Source organism: Sphaeramia orbicularis, chromosome 20, assembly GCF_902148855.1.
Source record: "Sphaeramia orbicularis chromosome 20, fSphaOr1.1, whole genome shotgun sequence".
NCBI classification, from domain to species: domain Eukaryota; kingdom Metazoa; phylum Chordata; class Actinopteri; order Kurtiformes; family Apogonidae; genus Sphaeramia; species Sphaeramia orbicularis.
The window spans coordinates 21214066-21236653 of NC_043976.1; the positions used below are offsets into that span (position 1 = coordinate 21214066).

At 40.5% G+C, this 22588-nt stretch overlaps 1 protein-coding gene across 1 annotated transcript in view; it reads right to left on the minus strand.

Moving 5' to 3' along the window:
* Nucleotides 1-22588, minus strand: part of stau2 (staufen double-stranded RNA binding protein 2) — an 88970-nt gene that overhangs the window by 8451 nt on the left and 57931 nt on the right. The gene's annotated exons all lie outside the window — the stretch shown is intronic.

Here is a 22588-nt window from a genome sequence, read left to right on the forward strand (position 1 = left end):
TAACAAGTACAGACACATATTTCTGTAACATTGTTTTGTAAAAATGTGTTCCGTCATTCATCACATTTGCAGTTCATTTTTCCACACATCTGGTTCTGGGGTCTGCGGTCGAATCGAGTCTGAATCCTTTACACTCCATCACTGGTTAATCAGAGCGAAGATAAAGCATAAGCGACACTGATCAGTAGAAGAGTGAGTGTGACATCTGGCGGAGTTTATCTCATCAGGAAGCCCACCAACGTTGTATGTACTTTATTCATATTCTTATTGTTTTGACAAATTCACACAGAGAAATCTCAACATATATAATGATTTATATTAAGAGAAGCCTCCATGTGAATGATGATTTATATTTAAGTCCCAAAACATGCAACGGACACATTCATCATGCTTTAATCCTAAGGAATAGAATTTGTCTGCATGCTATATCAGTGTGTCTCTATGGAATGCATATGCAGAGGAGGATGTTACAAACTACTGTGAGCTTGCGTCCAAAATCGTTTTCAGAGCGTTTAACTACAGATTATGAGAAACATAAACCAGGAATCATAATTTATGACTGGCAGGTGCAAGGGTCAAAATCTGGTTTGTATCCATCAAACTGAGAACCAAAAACATGATGCTTGCAGGTAGTGAAAATTTTGCAACAATATAATGAGACTTTTGAAAAATTGTGTCTGTTGGGTTAATACTTAAAACTTTCCTCCAGAGACTCAGAAATCAACTGAAGCCCATGTAAGTCTGTAACAGACAATTTATGGCACAATTTGTTTTTTTTTTTTTTTTTTTTCTTCTCCTTCTACTGAGAAGATGTGACAGCCGGTGAGATTTAGAGCTTGAATATACTTGCAGAGATTTAAGGTGACAACCCTGTAGAACATGACAGATAAGAAATGTTTTCACAATTACACTGTTAATAAACGTAAATCATTTCAGGGGACGCTTAAAGTACCCAACGCTTTTAAAGGTATATGGTAATAGGATTCCATTTGAGAATGACCAGGGCTATCTGCACATCACGAAGCGGAAAAAAGTAATTAAGATAAGCAGGAAACCTACCGAAAGAAGCCAGATTAATCTAGAGCGTTGGATCCGTGTCACACCTGATAACCAAAAGGGATGCCACGTTTTCTCTGGTGGCCAATAAATTGCAATCACAACCAACTTAAGCATAATCACCTCTTGTTTGTTGTATTTATTTAATCGGTTTGGGACCTTTCTCTCCCTGAGTAAATAGTCAGGGCCCATCTGTTAAAAGAAGGGGGTGAGATAAACAGCCATAAATCAGGGGCTTGACGGTGGCAGCGCTGGTGATATACGACAGGCAGGCACACAGACCAAAGCGGCCAATCCCTGAGTCCTGCAGCTCTGCAAAGGACACAGAGCCTAACACAAATACTGGGCCTATCTGTGAGAATGGCAGCCAGTTTAACCATTATTTTTCTAATGAGATAAGTTGGCCATAGTTAGGGGCTGATGCATCAACACCAGAAGAGTATGTTTAGTCTGAGGCCGTGACATGTAAGTTGGAGGTGCTCCATCTCTGTCATAGAATAAAGGCAGAGGCAGAAGTGGAATAAGCGTGGGTAAGAAAACAGAATCGAAAGGATGCGGCGCACACGAGAGAAGAATGGAAGTCAGAAAGTTGATCAGTATTATACACCTAACAGTCATTATGTGCATGTCTGAAAAGGATTTAAGACTAGGATAAATAACACTGCACAGGCCACAAAATATCAGTAATACACAGTGGATTAGGGAAGCCATTTCATTAAAATGTATGTAGAAGATAGTTATAATAACACAGATGTATTTGAAGACACACACTGACTCTGAATATTATTACATCTACAAGGTAGTATAGGTCATGGGAACGTATTGTGCTCGGATATTCCAAATTAGCCCTTAAATTGAATAATATATGTAAGACATGGGACTTCGCTTCACTAATCTAGGGTTGAGGAACATTCTTTGGACATGCATATTTGTATTCAGAATATGAGTTCTGCCTTTTTCATGTTTACCTGTAAGCTGGCAGCTCGCAAGTCTGGGGTAGAGGTGTGTACTAGGGCTGCATAATACTGGAAAAAACTGACATTGTGCTTTTTTTTTTAACCCTGCGATATATATTGCGATATGAAATAGCTGTGTGGTGCCGACGTAAATGGTCGAACAAATTAGCAGTGTTACCTGTCGTTGTGGCAACAATTGCAAGGCACTGTTGACTAGGGCTGTTAGAAAATATTGGTTCTGCAATATATCGCGATATTTCATTTCACAATACTGTATCGATATTAAAAAAGTACTGTATCGATATTTTTAGGTATTTATTCAAATGCAGATATGGCGGAGGTTTTAATTTTGTTTTTTCTTTATTGGTTATATTTTATTTATTATTGTTTAACACTGTTTTATTAAATAATGGTTATTTGAAGCATCTTAAAAGCACTTTTTACTGTCTGAGAGAGGCAGATCTTAGTTCCTTTGTTGGAATCGCACAAAAATAATGTTCTGATGTTACTTCTGAACTAACAGAATATGAATATTTGAGCAGGATCTTAATCTGTAATGTCTGTAAAACATAATTTAAGTTTGAACACAGGAAAATTTTGTGATATAGCATTAGATCTTGTTATGAGCAAAAAAATGTGTTTAGTATTTGTGCATATTTCGAGTGTAGTTCAATTCCTCTAGGATATAATCATTTAAAAAAAAGAAACCAACAAAAATTGCCTTTTTAACAGTATCATGATATATCGTGATATACCGTATCGTGATCCTAGTATTGTGATTTGTATCGTATCGTGAGATTCTTGCCAATACACAGCCCTACTGTCGACACAGAACACGTGTTTCACTATCATCCTTCCTGTAGCCGAAATAATTCCAGATAACTGACATTGTTTTTCTTTTTGGCACCAAGTCTTCATTTTCAATGTTATTCTCTTGTTTGTTGCTCATTTTTCAATGTTGTTACCAGCGTCTCACTTTGTGTGCAGGGGCGTGGTCTGCTTCGGCAAACTGATTAAGAACGACTGTGATTGGTGGATCGCTGTGCGCAGTGTGTGTCAGGTACCCAGGTTGAAATTACTTGAGAACACGTTAAGTTCATTTGCCTCCTACATTGCAGGACCTGCGATGTGACTTTTGCACACACGTACATCACAATAACAAAGCTCAAACGATATATTGTGCAGCTCTAGTGTGTACTCAAATAAAAAGTCCAAATTTCTAGATAGAAGCAAAACCACATCAACTCTTATTATTATGAAAGATTTATGTAAACATTCTTTTAGACATGAATGAGTATTGCATGTCCATCTTATCAAGACAAGGGGTTTAAAAGATGAGGCTGTGTTCATACAGTTCAACAAGTGTCCAGCTGCTGGATAATATTTTGTATATTAATCTGAGACTGCAAGGCTGCATGTAAATTGGACTGTTAGTTTTATGTTTATTTTCATTAGCCATGAACATTTTGGTAGCATTATTGCCCTTTTCAGAAAAGTAGTCACAAGCAAAAATTTGTATGTGGCCCAGAGGTGCATGTTTATTAAATCTTAAAAGAAAAAAAAAAAAACAAACAAAAGAAACTATATCAGTGCAGCTACTTTTTAAGTCATTACAGACGTTATCTTCATCTCTCCCTCTGCACCTACCTTCTTTCTTCACCTAAAAAGAGATAACAAACCACCACTTGTCATCAGTCCAAAACTGGAAAGCGCTCTTGCTTGCCCCATCATCCTGAGCCTCTACTTGACACATTGGCTCATTTATCTATTTCTCCAGCTGTCACTAGTTCAAAGGTTTGGACACAGAGGTTCAATACGATAGAGTCAGAGGAAGATCTGTAAGCAACGCCGAGCGCCTGATGTGGAGTGACAAGGGTGGCTCATTTTTCTGGGCCTGCTGTGCTCTTAATGGCTTCTCTGACAGAGGCTTCGCTTCCATCAGCGGCTTAGCAAAACAAAGGCCCAATCCCTAAGGAGTCACCGGCATCGGCCTGATGGACCTGATGGATTATTGAATCACACTGACCCTGACAAATCAGACTCCTGTGTCAGCTCTCTCGGTTTAACCGCTGGGATCCGCAGAAACAATAAAGGCATTCGATCCTGACAAGCTGGCAGATGAGAAAAGTCGGTAAAAGAAAAGGGGAAGAAGAACAAGACAAGAGAAGCCAAGGGCAATAAGGAGGAGAGAATGGAGAAAATACTAGTTTGGAGAGAAAATATAGTGGGAGCCTTCAAACCTTCCTATCTCCATCACTTGGTTCTATTGCCCTTAGCAGCCATATAAGACACCAGGGAGGTCCTAATGAGGTGAAGACCACCAGCACATCATTCAGTCTCACATACTTGACTCTGATTCCTCCTCAGTAGCAGAGAAAGACCCTAGTTTGTCTGTTTTCTCCTCTTTTATCAGATCAGATCCAGCCACTGCTCTGCTGGAGGCCAGATGAAAGAACAGACACCAGCTTAAAGTTTAACCCAATGCCCCCGTCTCGGTATATAGTGACATATTTCCGTCTTTGCCAAGCAGATCCAGATTCCCAGGGTTTTCTATGGCTCCGTTCAGCCCAGCTGGACAAATCAAATCATTCCCTAATCTTATGTCCAGGCCAAAAGCATCAGCGGCAGGCTCCCATCTATGCTTTGATCTTGTATCACTGTCTTTGTCATGTGTTTAGACATCCACATCTTCTATGGGAGCTGGAAGCAGGAGGCAGAGAATTCTTGGTTTCCTCCTCAAACAGATTCTTCTTGTAGTCTTTGGCAAGAAACAATAGAAACAACCCCTGAACAGATATGCATCTGTCCTGTGTTACTAGTGGCGCAGAGATGTATCATTGTGTAAAATTGGTCTTTACATTGACATGACAGTGAGCGCGGTAGCATTTATAGGAAAATTAATAGATGAGAAGGGCTTCACTTGTACCACCCCCCCCAGTGATATACATAGACCACCACATTGTTCCGCAACCACTTGTTAAATGGTTTTTCTTAGAACTTGAGACGACGCTGGGGTGGATGAACCGTAACCCAAACTGTGTACTTTTGTTAGCTCAATTGTACAATTACCATTCATGCTCTTGTTCTGCAATAAAACACCCACAGTCACATCTTAAAAACACTAAAAGGAATCCAATTAACATCTGGTGGATGGTTGTGATGACACAGGGCTTCTGCGAGGAGGGAGGACTTTGAACATGAAGGGGACGGTCAACAGCTACTGATGAAGATGATCTAAGGGACGTCTGCTAGACTAAACAATGACCAGAGTGGATTTCAAACAGGGTGTTTTACAGACGGCAGGGAGGGAGAAATGAGTGCCCTGTTATCAGAGTAGTTTTGAAGCTTGATATATTGTGCTGCAAAAGGGCTTGTTCTGTTTTCAAAAGGCCACATAAAACCTTGACAGTGCTCCCTCTTTTGCGCTCACTCCCCAAAGTGCAAAGAAATATGAGATTACCAGGGAGAAGAAACTCCCAGCCTTCTTTCTGTTCTGTGTTGGCCCTGCTGGCACTACCGCGCCATCACGTCACATCTTTCACTGATGTTCATCAAATTCTTCTTAACACTATCTTTTTCTGATTTTTCCTCCTTCTGTCATCTACTCTCGAGCTGCTTCTCCTCACTTGGCCTTCATTTCCTCTGAATTCTTTTCTGTTCCTTCAAACCACATCAAAACCCTGGAAAAGGATCACTGGAACATTCCCGGAAAGCTCATGGAGAACACCTGTGTATGCATGAGTGCTGGCAGTGTATGCTTCTATTTGTTAATGCAGTGTGATATGTACAAGGATTCTTGAGTAACTACAGAGAAAATGTATTCAGATCCTCTCACCAAATCTCTTCCTCACTTTCGCTACAGATTTCACATCCTCTTCCACATCAGACGCATTGATAAAAGAACCAGTGTGTGCCTGGCCTTGGCCTAGCTGTAGCCTGATATGACGTTAATCCCTCTGAAGTAGTGCTTCATGTGTGCCGCTTCACTTCTTGTGCAATGCTTTAGCAAGTTTGAGTGTGAGAGTTAGATTAAATAAACTTCTGTATGAGAGAATTTATTTGATTTTGGCATTCACTTAAGTTCTGCTGCATCAGAATTCCTACTGTGCATTGTGCATGTGTTTTTGTGTGTGTATTTCAGGGCCTGAGATGAGTATTTAGGGCAGACTCAGTTAAACTAACAGGTAACGGCCGTGGGGCTCCTCAGGGGAGCAAGCCTTCGCTGACATGGGAAGCCATAAATAAGGGCCCGGGGCGCAACACCATGTCATGCGTCATTTGGGCCAGAGAGGCCTGCTTTATCCCCCCCCCATCGTTGAGCTGCTGAGCATGGCACCTCCTAGGGCGTAATACAAAACATATGGGCGTAGGGCGAGGGGCAGAAGCACCTCAGCATACCAAACTCCTGCCTTGTCAGCAAAGCATCTCAGAGGAAAAGCAGATACAGCTAAGACGGCCTCTATAATAACACTGTGCTGTAGTAATAATATTCTAAAATCAAACTGTCAGGAAAAGTGACCTATCATTTAGCTTAGATATGCACAACCTGTCATAGCAATATAACTAACTATAACTACGGCTACGTTCAGACAGCAGGTCTTAATGCACAATTCGGATTTTTTAGTGAAATCCAATTTTTTTGTGTGCTTGTTGATATTACACATTAAATGTGACTTCTATCAATTTTTAGTATGAACCCGCATGCGCAAAAGAGGTCCTGACTTAAGTGACCACGCAAGCATGCACTGTGTTTACGGAAGTAAATATGCTTTTCCTGCCACTCCTCCTTCTGGTACACAGAATTGTGACATTTGTTGCATTTCAATGACGTAAAGGTTGGAAAAATGCGACCTAGCCGTTCAGACTGAAGTCGCATTGCAAACTATCAGATATGTATCGGACTTACGACCAAATATGAAAGTGGCCTATGTTGGATTTGAAAAAAATCAGATTTGTGCTGTTCAAGCTGTCTTTAACAGATCGGATACAGGTCATATATGGGCAAAAAAAAAAAAATCTGATTTGGGGCACATTTGCCTGCAGTCTGAATGAAGCCTATATGAAACATGTATACAATTCCTGTGTATTATCTGAAAAGGTATCACTTGCAGTAATTAACCCAGAGAAAATTATCCCCATGGCAAGACTTTTCCTCAATACTGTTCTGCTTCAGCTATTACACACCCAGCGAACACTGAACCGTATATCTACCCAACCCCAGCAGGCAGGGAGATAAGGTTAGCGATCTGTTGCATGTGCTGTGGGGGATTTAGCTGCTATAGTTTCAGTGGAGAAATACTGCATTTACTAACAATTTTACACCCATCTGTAGATGACTGACACACTTGCATAAGACCGCTGTTATCAGCTATATAACTAAACAATAATTAGCCCCCAGTGAGCTCCGTTGCTTGTTGCTGCTGACAAATGCATGCATTATCACTGCACAACATTAAGGAATCATTGGTAGGTCAGACATAAATGAACACTAAATGGATGATACATTATTTGACCAGTCAGATGAAGCAAGACACTTTCTCTTTTCTTTGGAGACCATGACACATTTTTACTGAGAAAGAAACCTGCCCACACGGAAGACACTACACCGGGAAACCCCTGTTTATCTATAATGATTAATCTAACTTCTTTCAAGGATACTGATGAATCAGCAACTATATTGAGCATGAGATGAGAGGGGGCCATGAAGAATGCATTAGTGATGGGACTACTGCTTAAGTAGATATTAGGTAAGAAAAACAAACCAGCCTCTAGGAGAATGACTCATCACCATGACAGCTGACCAAGATGAAATTCTACCCAAAAATATATGGGTTGAGTCTTTACAGGGAAATACTTGGTCTACATACAAATAAAGGTTATGACACAAAGTTAAGGATTATCACTTAATGACTCAACTAATGCTTTTTTTTTTTTTTTTGAAACTGACAGACTAAGAGTGGCTGTATATAATCAACATATTTTTGGTCAAACTATGCTGTAAAGGTCACTTAAAATGATGTTTCATTATTCAGGGGAAGATGACGAAATCATCAAATGTCAGCTTAAAGATTAATTTCCTGTGCTGGTAAGTAGTAAAGTCATGGTAGGAGATTTAGAAAACACCCTGTGTACTGTGTTGTATGGGTAACTTCTGCTTTCTTTCCATGTTCCTGTGACTCCACAGCAGTGTTATGTCACTTCAACTCCACCTGCAGAGATCCACCTTTCCATACCAGTGGGAGAAGCCTGTATAATCCTGAACAACTGGACTCAAATTGCCCTCGGGGAGGTATGAAAAGCTGTGGGAAGAAAGGCCAGCCTTCAGGCACTCGTTTCCTTATCAGTGGAGAGATTCAGATCAGTCCCGAGGGGCATCCCTTTTCTCTATCTCTTCTCTTCTTCCTAATGTTCCCTTCCTTTCCACTTTTCTATTCGTGTCAAACATCTAACACACAATCATTCATTTCCTGGTGGGTTTTATTCAAACAATTGGAATCACGCTTTGGTTAGTCATAACACAGAGTTTTATAAAAGCGGCCTTTAGGTGGGGATGCAAATGCAATGGACGTGGCTGTTGCCTGGCAGCTGCAGTATACACCCAAAGGAAAAGACCTTTCTATCCATAGCAGTGAAGCGTGAGTAGCCCACACCAGATGTAGAGTCCAAGGTCTTAATCACTTCCCAACATTTGCATAGATAATAAACTTAGTCAAGATACTGCACTGGGTTGTAGCAATCACTAGTGAGAATATCAGTTTTAGAAGAGCAATACTGACTATTATCAGCCCTCCTATAAAAATTGGAATTAAATTATCCCCCCATTGTTGGGTGGGGAGAGCAGCCAAAATACTGTTGGTAAAAAACAGTTGAATTTGATAATTCATTAGAGCAGCAACTTCACTTCACAGAGTAGTTACTGAACCCTTGTGTTCCACTGTGCTTGCTGGTTGTCTTTGCCCCAGTACATCCCACTTCACATTTAATAGGTAACATGATGTGTCAACCAGACTTTTATTAAGATGCAAAACTTCATGTGAACGAGCACAATCAATGGCACAGTACAAAGTCATGTTGATGCCATAGTCATAGAGAAGATTCAGTAATAAGTTCTATAATAATAATAATAATAATAATAATAATAATAAGTAGAAAAGCACTCAGAGAGTGCAGACCTCCGCCAAGGTAGATCAGTTGTCACCGCCCCCCCCCCCCCCCCCCCCCCGGATCACCACCAAAATTTCATCATTTGTTCCTTGGGCCAATATCAGCATTTCCTGATATTTTCATCCAAATCCATCCATAACTTTTTGAGTTACCTTGCACACGGACGGACAGACAGACAGACAGACAGACAAACCAATGCCACCAAAAACATAATCTCCTTGGCGGAGGTAAAAATAATAAGGATAAACAGTTTCACAGCCTCTTGGGACAATTATGGCTCTGCTTAATTTCTAGATACAAACAAGACCAAACATACAGGGGTACATCCCCCCAGCCTCTACAAAAGTGTAAAGAGGTATTTGTTACTGATGCTAGCTTAGGCTTGTTAATTTTAAGAATAAACTGAGAAAATGTTTGTTCTTTTCTGTTTGATTTCAAAATTAAATGAAAATAGCAAAAAGTACCACTCTGACAGATAACTTATATTGCAGCAAGTTTGGTAAAAAAAAAAAAAATAATAATAATAATAATAATACTGACTTAGAGAGACTAGGGCTGCATGATTTTGGCAAAAAATAAAATCTCGATTTTTTCCTCAAAAAACTCGATTCTTGATTTTGATTTCTGGGTAAAACTACAAAAGACAACAGAAGTCAGAAGTCGTTTTCGTGAGCAGCCCACAATGCAAGCCACTGCTCCCTACCTCAAATCTGTGATGGTCTCACATGATGAACCCGTAGAATTTTTTTTTTTTTTTCTTCATTAAATCTTTATTGAATGAAGTAGAGTATACAAACAATGTATACAAGAAAACAATGAATTTGCCAGGGGAAAACACTACAATACAATGTCCAAATCAGAGCAAATACTGATGGTTTTTATAGCCTTTTTGTTTCCAGATTTATCTAACAGCTTTAAATGACGTTCAACATCTTTTAAAAATAAATAATATTTGGTTTTGTGTTACAGAACTTACATTTGTGAATTAAAAATTTAGCAAGTAAGAGAACTAACTTAATTATTTAAAAAAATGTTATGTTTTTTTTTTTTCTTTTAGGGGTATCTGGGCCCACAGAAATGATACCAATGTAAGTCAGTGACAGGTATCAGTTGTGCGTGGACCACGTAATATGAGTGATCCCCATGCGGTTCTATTTAAATTGGGGGATCTGTGCATGGAAGAGACCGACCCAGGACACACTGGAGGGATTATATCCCCGGAGCTGGTGGATGTGTCTGGGCAGAGGGCTGTCTGGGCTTCTCTGCTGAGGCTGCTGACCTGGACCCAGATTGGAAGAAGACAGTACAGTATGGATCCAGGACAACGTAAGATGAGTGATCCCCATGCAGCTATATTTCAGTTGCAGGATCCGTGCATGAAGCCACGGCTTATATTGCTGTAAGTACTGTGGGCTCATTAACAGATTTAACGTCCATGGTCATTACACAGACTTCTGTGAAAGACCGCTATCACAGATAGGAGGAAGAGCCTATGGTAGCCCGCAGACGCACGGCCCGGAGGCAGGAGAGGGATGAAATCGATTTGACGATTTCCCTTTTTTAAAAATCGTCCTGATTAAAAAATCCTATTTCAATTTAAAACTGATTGTGTAGTCCTAAGAGAGACAATTAAAAAAAGTCAAATTGGAAAAATGAGAAGTTCCAACCTGACTTCTTTGAGAGTTTCTCATATGTGGCCAACCATTACCAAACTATGCCTAAAAGTCACAAGATTGTCAAAAACAGTTTTTATTTAAAAGCTACAAAACTATACCGTCTCCTTTGGTATATACTGAATGACTGACAAGAAGATAGTTTGTAGATATGTAAAGAGCAAATAAAAAAAGAACTTAGGAATGTAGTTTACAAAAGGGTTAAGACGAAGGGTTAGGGGCGAGAGGCTAGGTATCTCACTTTGACAGCTGCCAGCTGCATGCAATAATCCCCAATGCTCCTGCTCAAGCTCTTTATATATTTGTGTCAGAGACAGCAGTGTCTATGTGAGAATGATTGTCTGGTGGACAAGAACATCCGGTAACAAGACACGCTCTCAGACAGCGTTTTACACCTTCTTCCTCTTGTCTCTTCCGTCTTGCAGCTCCCTCAGCCCCTTTCTGCACTGACTTTTATACATTTCATGCACACAAAGGACAGGCCTGTAAAACCTACTGCTGTGTTCTGTAATTTGCTGCGTATCCTCACAAGGCCTGTGACTGTTTCGCATTACCCAGCATGCTCGCTGGGCCTGTAAGACACAGTTAGAGGTTTCATCTTATACCTTAATCCCAAGGAATTCTGTATGGGGCTGCAAACTGTGTGACAGGGGTTGATTGAGACCCATCATGCTGAAGGGAGTCCCTGAAGTGTTATGAAAACCCCACTATGTTTCCATGGTAACTTGGTGTGTGTAATGGGGAGACAGATTATGTATAAGGCATGTTTACTCAAAACAATAAATTCCAGTATGCTTATATCAAGAGGCGAGTCTTACTGGATAAGGTTCCTCCAACTAGGTTGGTTTCCTGATGAATAGGTCCAGGGGCCACACTAACTAACCAAAGATGAAAAAAAGTACCATATTGAACACTGAAAACACATCTTTCTTTATAATGCTAGCATAATTCCATTACTGTGGTAGATTAAAGCCAGGCTGGCCTGTCAGAAAGCGTTCATAAACAATGGGAACAAAGCCATGTTATGGATTCTATCTGCAAACACCAATGTGAGCCAAGACCAGACACAGAGTAGCTGACGTGATGAGAAAACATGGGCTGACGTACTTGTAGGTGTGGTGGCCCTCACAAGCTGTGTAAAAGCAGCAGGACACAATCTTCATCAAAAGGGAAATGAAACAAGTTATGTAATAACTCACTTTAATATGAATTTTCTCTCAATGTCATTCACTAGGGCAAAAAATTTTAATTAAATAGGATTGATTTGAATTAATATTCTGCTCAATGATTCCAAGTGTTTTAAAATGATCCTCAAAGATGTTTGCAGTGGCATCGTACTAGAGTCATAATCCATTATTTGTCAGTGATGCTGTGATTTTATCCACAAAAGGAGAGTGAGTACTTAATGCTCTGTGGATAAGTTTTTACAAGCTAGCTCACACATTTTTACAACATGGCAAACAGACAGTAAACACCAGGACGGCGCTGTGCTTTAACACGTGATTAAGACACAGCTAATTAGATTGCGGACAGTAAAACTGCGCAGGCCATCGTAAAATAGAGCACAGGGGCAGTCCCGAGTGAGGGATCAGGTACAAGCAGCAGACACAGAAGTCAGGACACTGCAGGTCACTGACAAATGACTAAGTTAGGGTTTCTGATTTCTGATGCTTTCTCTGGGTGAAAATGTAAATAGCAGACTTTTTAATGGCAAAAAAAGAAAGACCCCTTGACACACAAGCCCCCTAAGTCCACCATCCATCTATCCCTCCATTCTCCTCCTCCCTCGTCTATGCAGTGGTTGGTCCCATGAAACAGGGGTCAGGGTACTAATGGAGGACCTTGTGGCCTTGAGTGCCTCTGGAAACAAACCCCTCCTCTCCCTGCTCTCTTATAAATCAAGCAGGCTTCATTGAGAGTGGCAGAGTCCTCTGATGTCCCAGCCATGTCTCATTTCAAAGTCCTCCTGAAGGCTCACACGGTTCCACGTTTACTCACTGGGCACAAGGGAGATATGTGTGTGTGTGTGTGTGTTTGAATGTGTGTATGTGAATACCGGTTTGAAGAGAGAATCACAGGAAGTGAAAAAGCGTGCAAGAAAGAGTTTGGGTTAGAAAGAACTAGAGGGAAATTAGGAATAGAGAAGATGTCCCTGAGGAAAAGGGGGCCTCTATAACTAATGTTTATTTAGTAACTATGCTGCATTAGACCACTCACTTGAAAGTATGTACAATAAATCATACCACTTTGGAGAAAGACCAAGTTGTACTCACATGGACATAAGTGAGTGTACTGCAGAAAGAATGCCTTCCGCCGCAGCAGTTTACGACGTAAGCCGTAGATTTTGATTTGAAGTGCAATCATAACATAATTTCCCTCCCTGTGTGCGTCCTGTACAAGGCTGAGTGATTGTTGAGATAATAGCATGCTGTGGTTTTCTTTAGCCTAGGCATTATAGCAAAGCCAGACGGGTTGCATATAGACTCCTTTCCTGACTGCAGGTTTTGTTGTTACACATCATCTGAATGACATTGAAAGCACTTAATCAAAAACACTGACACATAAAAAAAAACAAAACATTTTGATGTCAGAAATACAAAGAGTAGAGCACTGAAACTATGAACTATGAGGTAACCTAAAGAAATTATTTTCTTGAAAGGGTAAGTAAATAAGTCAAATCAATGACTCATGTTAAACACTGCACAACAGTATAAACAACAAAAATTCTTGCAAAATTATTACAAATCTTTACATCTGTGAAAACTCTCAATATGCAAAAAGAGAAAGCAGAACTGGCTATGACATGCAGGAGAAGTTAATCTGCTAAAAAATGTTATGCATCTCCTGTTTCACCCATCATTGTGATGCCTTCCTCTCAGATTTAGGTAGTGACAGTGTGGTTTTCTTAATCTTTCCTTATCTCCTTTAAATGCAAAAGGATAGGCTGGTTTTGCATGTGAAACAGAACCCAAGGTGTCACTTGTGACTTTATTTACAGAGGAGATTTTGGAAGATCATGAAGATACTATTATGAGACCAGAAGGAAAACTCTCTCTCTCTCTCTCTCTCACACACACACACACACACACACACACACACACACCCACACACACACACACACACACACACACACACACACACTGTTTACTTAAACCGCAGGAGTGTGTGACACCTTAGTCGTAACTGGTGTTAACCCCCGATGTAGCTGTTGTTTTGAGTGTTTCAAAATGTCTGCTGTTAGAGACCTGAGAATGTGTTAACATCAAGATGAGAGGAAGGTGGTTTGAGGAGGGAGCAGGGAGGGGGGGTTCAGACAGACAGAAAAACATTCCCCAGTCGCTACGCTCATTTCCATAAGTCAGACCGCTGCCATGAAGCTCTGGTCCTAACATGGGATGTTAACGACCTGACTCCCACCACTGGAAGCATCGTTACCTGCTGCTGAACAGTAAGGGTCACTCAGGGCTTGATTCATGACTGTGGACACCAAGGTTCACTTCATTTGCTTGACTGTTGTAGTTACAACGTAAAAAAAAAAAAAAAGAAAAAAAAAGAAAACAGGGCTCAGTTTCAGGTGGGAGAAGCCTCGTCTTGTTTAGCGAAATCTGAGTGAAAGCCTGTAATTTCAGCAAGACCTACAGTGATCATTTGTGTACGGCGGAAATCAAAAACAACATTAACAACAAATAACCTCTACTGTAACCACTTGTGAGATTCATTAAGTCAAGAAAGCAACAAAAGAAGATAACTACAACCAACAATACAGATCATTGCATAGTGTGTGTGTGTTTCTGAGGTTGTATTTATGCCAATGAGGTAAACATGTATGCCTGCAATTACTGTCAGTACGTGATTTGATCTTGGAGCACTCTATGATGATTAATTCTTAGAAATTCTTAACCGCAAGACATGTGTCACATATCAGGTTAAAGGGCTTTTTAAAATCCACTGTGTTTCCTTGGAGAGGTGGGCTGCAATGGTTGCACAATAGACGTCAAATGTATTGTGCAACTCAGAGTAGGACAAGACTGACATGTTAGTGCTAACTTGTGGTCCATTTTTTGATATATACATTCTGTGATTGTGAGACTGGACAGCTTTACATGTACTGGCACATGAACTGTGTGTAAAATTGAGTATTTCCTAAGGGCTCATAAACAGGAATATTCATTACAGCTCACTTTCATATGATTGAGGTGTAGGCTATGCATGCCAAAGTATCTCCCTTACCATTCATCTGCTGACATGTAGTTTGTGTATTGGGGCAGTAAAATATAATAGGAGATGGTAAAACTGTTTGCATAATGCTAATTATGAAACCTAGCTGAAATGTTAACCTTTGCAGACTGAAGATATAACAACGCAGGTGTTAGAAAGGGTGTTTTCTCCACAGGCAACAAATCTCACACGTTGTCAATGTGAGATTGGCAAAGCAGAGAAAAAGATTAAATACCTGGCCCTTATCTTGGGGACCTTTTCAGCAAGGCGGACTATCACTCTGTATCAAATGACATTAAGATAATGAGCCTTAGGCGCTACAAAAAGCTGTAGGTAGCGAATTAGCTGGCTGGTTTGCTCATGCCTCCCATGGGAGTGATGAGTGAAGAGAGGTATGATTGGTTTACAGACTTTTATCCAAGCCAAATTTGTGTGTGGGAAATCACACGCTGAGCCTAACAAGTCTTGAGGCCACAAGGCCACTGCCAAAACATCTTGCTCCTCTTAGCATGGAGGTGATAATGAATCTAACACCTTTGGTTACTTTAAAGCAATCACACCGATCTGACAGGTATGAAAGCATCGAGGAGGGGGAACCCTGTATTTGTATACACATAAATACAGATGGCAATTTAAAGACCACCATCATTCCTTTTAACTTTCTCCTTCATTAAACCAAGCTATCTGCAAAAAATACAAACACTACACTAAAAATAAAACCACATTTACCAGTGATTGTGGACGTGTCTACAATTTTTTCAGCTCTCTACATAGTGTATCATATCTCAGTAATTCAGCTTTCGGAGAAACTCCAGGTTATGGAATTTAATCTGAACTGGCAGAAATGGTAACACTACCTATGATTAAAATTGCACTCATGCTTAACATATATTTGACTGACAATTTCTGACAACTATTAAGGGTCAAGTTACTTTCTAATGCATACTTTATAAACACATGTCAACAGCCTGGAGTACAGATGCCGGCATTTCAGTTTTGTTTTCACAAAGCCTGAACAGAAAGTATCATCTGTTATCATCTGGTTAGCCAGCACTTGTGGGTAAATAAATACTGTTTCTTGTGTGAGAAAGCAGCTTAATTATCTTGAATAAATGTTTGTTTTCTTACCATAGAAGATACATTGTGATACAAAGATACTGCTCAAATGTTAGAGAAAGTCATGAGTAAAACTCATGCTGGTGTTCCCATTTTGACATTGCGGCTGTTGAGGCAGAATATGTCAGCAGTAATTCATACTAACATAACATAAGGTCAACTGCTTTACATGGTGTTAATGGGTCAGTTCACCCATTTTAGACAGTCATCTATTGCTGTGAGCATCGTCTTTTTTTTTTTACAGAACAGAAGTAATTGTCTTTCTCCATTTTGTGTAACTTTAACAGATTATTTTTTTGTATATTTAGAGATTAAGTGTCACTTTCAAAGGTGGATGAGGGGATTAAGATATGGGGAACAGCATGCAACAAACGTTAACTAAATCAGGTCTCATGGTTGTTAAACTGTTAAAGAGACATTTTATATAATGTTACTATTTGCTTTAAGGTAAATCTAAATCAACTGAAGTGTTTGAAGTAGCGTGTGTCTGTGAGTTCAGTTCCACACCATGTCAGCTCTTAACAGACATGCTAATGTCCGTTAAGGGGCCACTTGAAGCTATCAACAGTTTCCTTAATGGGCAAGTTCATGTTTATTCTCTCCCCACTGGTCAGTGCTTCCTCTGGCGTGCAAAGGAGAAAAAAAGACAGTTACTTCTATCCTATTTTCTCATTCCCTGTCTCCATCAATCTTCCGTATCCCTACTCAATCAGTTTCTCTCCAGTTCCTCTTCTCATGTACCCCATCTCCCGCTCTGCTCCTCTGAAACATTTACCCCTCTCCCTCCTCCTCCATCATTCTTTCACAGCTCCTCTCTTCTCCCGTCACACTCTAATCTCCTGGTCTGAAAGGTGTTTCCTGAGGAGGGCTTGTGAGAAGACGGGAGGGAGTGATGGATCGCTCGGTGGATGCTTCACTTGGTTCTGCTCTACAGGGCGGGAACAAGGTGGGGTAGAGAAGGGGTGCAGCGGGGGTCTGGGAGGTCTGACAGTGGGAGTGCTGGGTAAGGTGGTGTTAAGGAGTTAAGCAAGGTAATAGCTCCTTTGAAAGGTGGTGTTGAGGCGGAACATAGAGGATCTCACTGCTCCCATCTGGTTGTGCCTGATGTGAGCTAATAATAGTGAAGAAGGCAAGTTGGGGAAACATGTGCCTTCTGTAAAATGTAGACATGATGACTGCTCATACTGTATAATCCATTACACTGAAATAACCCAACTGAGGACTAAGTCCCAAAACAGCAAGTGATAACAATCACTGACTTTGTAAACTTCAAACATTCACCAGCCATTTGTACAGATAAACACTTTAATCCTTCTCTTATGATTTCCAAGAAGTTAATGTGCTTGGCCCAGAAATAGTCCAGAGAATAACCAAGAGATTTAGAATTTAAACAACATTCATTACGCTGATAACTACCTGCCGGCTGTGGATTCATGTTCAGTCAGACTCAGTCTTGACTGTTCCTTTAACGCATATAAAAGTTCACAATAACCATTCTCTAGGCACAGCGATGTACCCTTTTTCACTTGCCAATTTTTTCATTTATTACCTCGGCTATAGCTGAAGGCATTTCAAAAGATGCCATCATCATGTGTGCTTATTGAAATCAATGGTAACATGTTGCTTTTTGTTTTGCACACATACAAATCAGAATATTGCCTCTCCCATGATCTAAGAATTTCGTCAGTCCCATTATTAATATCAGATGATAAAAAAATGTTTTAATGCTGCTCATAGATCCAATTACCTTAAAAATGTTTGCAACATTCTGGCAAACAAATAGGTCATCTTAATACTTTTGATTATTGACTCAGAAGAAGCCAAGTAAAACTCAACTCAAATGCAGATGCATGGTTAGATTCAATTCAGAACACAAGCACGACACAGTGAGATTTTATATAGCAAATTTTTCATTTATGAAAAGGTTCAACCTAACAGTTTTATTAAAACATCTTCACAAAGTTGAACATTAGAAGAGCAATGGATAAGAAGGTCTATGCTGTATGCATGTCATTTTATTATTTTTTTTATACTGGGGCCCAAACAGATAAGCCATGCAAAAAATTAATATGGTTTCCTTCGGTAGATACTGTAGGTAAACTTTAAATATTTGCAAAAAACAGCAAAAAGTGTGTGATCAGCCAGTCTTTAATATAAAATGAGCAGTATTAACACTTGCATTTCCACTGCTGCAGAACCCGGGAGTGTCTGCTGTGACGGAGGTTGTAGTAACAACAGATGGACACTCCTGTAGGCCAAAGTTCTGTTTCCGTACACTCAGCTGCGCTATATCTGAAATTAGGCCAAACATCTTAATATTTTACAAATGTTACTCTAAGCTTTCGACATATATGCCTATAACATATTCATTCAAAACTTTGATACCATGTTAATGCAGATAGTGTCCCACCTCCCTGTTTTCTCTTCAAACAGTGATTTAGTATGCGTCCAGGTGCTGTGTTTGGTTACACAACACTGACACATATAGAGTAGACAGACAAGACAGATAAGCAGGGAGGAGAGGCTGTCCGACAGCTGCCTGCCTGGTTGGGTAACACTCCAGTGGGACCCCCCGAGAGGAGCCCAGCTTGGGGTAACGTCTGCACTACAATCGGGAAGCGAGACTTCAAACAAGAGGCCTGTACACCCACCACCTCTACTGTTCCCTCTCCTGCTGTTCTCCTGAACCCCGCGGGGGATCTCTGAAGACCATCCCAGCAGTCAGCACACCATGAATCAGTCGTCTACGCTCTGACTGCCACCACACTCTCCTACCAGGTGTCGCTCTCTTTCTGGACTCATTTCTAGGCAAATGACTGAAGTCAGGAATGTGTGCTACATGTAAATAAATATGCTCCACTACACTGGCCCTCATTATCACCCCCTACAGACCTGCCTCTTTATCCTTTGTTGCCACATCCTAACTGTGCTGGAAGCAAAAATCCACACACCAGGGACAAGGTCAGATACCCAATTAATTTACAGCAGGGAGTTTTGAGCAACATGACTGAGCAGTTATCACCCTGTGTGTGTTAATGTGGCATAAGATAACAGAAACACTACCGACAGTACGTTGTAGCTAGGCAACAAATTGTGGGGAAGGAGAAAATGCCATTTTTAGAAAATAAAAGACTTGACAAACCTGACAAAATCCCCAAAAGCCAACCTCATTACCTGAAAGCATGTCCACAACAGATTTTAATCCTGATGCACTATGTTCACCATGTCATATCAAATCAGCTAAAATATGTTCTTGCTGCAGGAAACCGAAGCAGCCACAGCTGACACTCTCTGCAGACAGGGCCCCAGGGACTGGAGTGGCTCAGCTGAGGACATTACTGCACGCAAAGCAACCTCACATACACACACAGACTGGTGGCAGACAACAGTCACCCTGTCATCTTCGATTGTGGGCCGCTCATGTTGGACCAGCGACACCTCACACACAGCTCAGTGTGTCTCGGCCCCCCTGGTGTCCCACTGCCGCCACAGAGTGACTGCCAAAGAGTTACTTCAGCTCTGCAGAACAAACACAGGAATCCGCCTGTCTGAAAAGCATGTATTTGAGTCAAAAAATGCCTAAATACATCGCTGAGCTGAGGTCTTTAATTTGACATTGCATGTACATAAATGCACATTGATTTCGGTAGCAAAACTGACCTCACCTTAACATTTTCATTTTAGCCAAGAGCGAGACTCCAAGTGTTAGGCAACGGAATAAATCACAGAAAGTTATCTAACAATAAACCTGCAGCTAACTTTAGCAACTGCTGACATGAGACAGGAAAGATACATGTTAAACTGTTTTTATAGTGGTTCTGCTTTGTCAGAAAAGCAAACTATACTTGTTTTCTCTACCCTTTTCTCAACTCCTGTTTACAACGTACCCTAACATATGGTCTAAACTCGGCGAAAAAAATAATTCATATGCAAGTCGATGGACATATTGACAAACATCTTTGGCTCAGAGCTAGATTTTGCTAACGCAGCAGCTCACATATGTTTGGCAGATGGCACCATGTAGATGGCACAGGAGGTCAGAAAGAGCATCCAGCTGTATATCTCTCCCACATTCAGGCCCTCCAGGAATGTCTGAACAAGGACAAGGATTATGGCACCCTGGTTTGTGTTTATATGTAGCTGCTTCTGTGCATGCGTGTGTTTGCACGTGTTGATGAAAAGCAGAGTGCTGTTAAAATAAAACTTACAACACCTCTGCTTTTGATCATTAATGTTTACTGTCCAACTGAAGTACGAGCAAATAAATCCCACATGACCTAATGCAGTAGGACACGCACAAGAAAGGAAAAACCTTGGAATATTAAACCAGAATAGCAAAGTTTCAGGCATATGATGAAGTATGTAATATGCATGTTCTTTCTTTGAAAAATGATTACAATTATAGCATAAACAATTCTGCAATGTTTTTGATGTACAGTCACTGATCTGTGACAGGAAAAATTTTATGAATAATCTGCAAATTCTGACTCATTTCTACATCACCAACTCCAGTCTTTTGTGCTAGTATTTGATAAAAAAAAACTATTTATAATTAATAAATCCCAAGAATAACCAATTAAATCTTGTTATTAAAAATATTGGTTAATTTGGTTTCACTAAGCATTGATGTGTTTAATATTAATATTGTAATTTCTGTTGCCAAAAATTTCTAACTGTAGCTCATATCCCATCAATTTTTCCTTTATAATATACATCGTGGGCAGTAAAGTCTGCAGAGGATTGCCTCTGACTGTTGATAATTATCAAGTGCTCTGGTCTACCGGACAAACTATAAACCTCATTATAAGCACAGATAACAGAGCAGGAAATTCCCAGAGAAATGCATAATGAAACGCAATGGAATCACCACACGTTGTGAGGGATGTGTCTCTCCTGCACAGAGGCTCCAGGAAAGGTTTATCATTTCTTCGCCTGGAGATCTCCTGCTCTATCTCATCAGATTTACAATGTCTAATTGCACAGATACAAGTGTACAGTGTTTGTCTGTGTACCAAGGCCAACATGAGGCATTGCAAACACGTGGAACACCACTGAACAAATAATTGGAAACAGTGTGCCTGAGATTTCCCCGTCCACAAGAGAGTGATTCTATTGATTTACAGGTGACACTGAGGGCCTTATTAGCATGTCAACAACTGCCTCATCATTAGAGCAGCTTGCATCTCTGCTGTATTCATACATAGTAAAGTTGACCAAATGTGTGACGCCTTCAGACCTACTTTGTTCAACAAGTATTGGGGTTTGGGGGCTACTGAGGGTGACCCCTTATTGTTAGGTGCTCCCTTTGTGGTCACACTTCTCACTGTACTGAGAAGAGTAAAATAAAAGCTTTCTCTAACAGTCGGTCATGCCCGACTGCTCCTGGCAACAACAGGTCCCAAGGACGCAGACCTGCCTGGCCTATATTGGCTTGGCTCTCAGTTTGCGGTGGCGGCACTAGCCCCCTGTCAGCTGTCCCATTCAGGGACGGACCGACCCTTTATTAAAGCTTTGAAGACTGCTGAACAAAGGGGCGTCCTATGTTTAGATGATAGAATGTAAGCAACTGGTTTTCTGCTTGGGCAACACAAGACAAAGAGCCGCCTTCTGAATACAGAGAGTAAGCGAGAGAGAGAGAGAGAAAGAGTGAGAACGCTAGGGAGAGAGAGGAACAGGCCACGAGCTGTGAAGATAGTCCATCCCAAGACTACTTTGATGGATTGAAAATTACGGAGATCTGGCAGGTGATTGTGGATGAAATAGAGGCTATTCAAAGAGAACTGAAATAAGTGCTTATTGCCACCTGTGGTTCTGATGCCCTTAAGATTAATATTAAAGCCACTGAGCCATGGCTTCTGTGTTAATTAGAGGATCAGATATCAGTCATGCCCCATACTGCAGTAGTTCTCAGCATCTGTGGTACCCACAGTGCACCCCTTTCTTGACCCGCTAAATTCTGATCATATGGAGTCTAAAGTGTTTATAGAACCAATAATTATGTAAGAGTTTGTTGTTACAGACTGTTTAGTCATATATATATAGTTCACTCTTGTGTGTAGCTGGCTTTATGAAACACTAATACCTTACATACCTTACCTTACTAATATCTTACCTCTTGTGACCTATCTGGTAGTTTTAATGTACTCTTAAAAGCCACATATGGTGTTGAAACATTATAGTTTGTCTTCTCAGATGACTTTTATGGACAACATTTATTAAAGGTCACCATTAGCAGCAAGACATATATTTTTCTTTTGTATCAAATGCATGCAGATTTTTTTTTTATTACAACCCCTTTAACAAGTATCTCCCACCAGTTGCAGAAGTGTCATTGTGTCATTGCAATATTGTAAACTAATACTAAACATGGGTCAGTAGAGTTTGAATGAGACTGTGGCAGGTGAG